Here is a 933-nt window from a genome sequence, read left to right as displayed (position 1 = left end):
AAATAATTAGCATTTCAGGGGACATGTGACAAGCACAGAACACCAACATTAGGGAATGGTGACTAAGTTTCTGATTGGTAACTACAAATATATAAACCTTAACTGATATATAAATATATATGTGTGTGTGTGTGTGTGTATATATATATATATACGTCTCACCCCTGTGCAGAGATGTGATTCTGCTACTAGCCGCAGTCACGCGGGCCTTGCTGAGCCTGCGTTAAAGCAGAACTAAGCCCACGTGCGAGGCAGAGCTAAGGCTCTTCCCRACCCCGTCGCAGCCGCACGGGCCAAGGCCGGCGGTTAGCCGGAGTAGCCAGCAGCCCAGAACGTCCCTCTGGTTTTGCCGCTCCAGGAATAAGCAGGACCGGGCACGTGGCTGCTTTAACCCCCACGTAATCTGCTGAAGCAGAACGCACCACTTTAAGTCTGTGATTCTGAAAAGGAAATAATGGAGATAAACCCAAGCAAACCGAGGGCACCCCCAGGGCCCGGCCTCGCCGCCCGGCGCGTCCCCAGCTCCCCGGGGCGCTTTAGGGCCACGCGTTCGCGGGGAACACGGTGCAGGACCCGGGCCCTGGTCTGGCCACACTGCCACGTGAATAACAGCGCTCTGGTCGTGCCAACCCTTCACACAGCCACCAGCAGCAACAAACCCACGGAAACGGGCAAGAATCCGCCTTCTAGAGTGAGCATCGAAAAGCTCGGCTGATTCAGACCCCTTCTGAATGACTAATCTCTGCACTGCAATAAAAAGCAAAATAATGACAGACAAGATCCCAGCAGAGCCCCGCTCCCCGCAGCAGCCCCGTCTACGGGCATTTAGCAGCACGAGGCCTGAAGCGGCAGCAGGCAGAGAGCAGATCGGTCCGGGCGCACACGGGAGTCCGGGGCAGGGGAGCGGGCAGGGCGGCCCGGAGCCCCGCGCTG

Source organism: Nothoprocta perdicaria, unplaced genomic scaffold, assembly GCF_003342845.1.
Source record: "Nothoprocta perdicaria isolate Ctin4 unplaced genomic scaffold, notPer1 scaffold_306, whole genome shotgun sequence".
Lineage (NCBI taxonomy): Eukaryota > Metazoa > Chordata > Aves > Tinamiformes > Tinamidae > Nothoprocta > Nothoprocta perdicaria.
The sequence above is the reverse complement of the archived record's forward strand: the minus strand, read 5'-3'. Positions refer to the sequence as shown.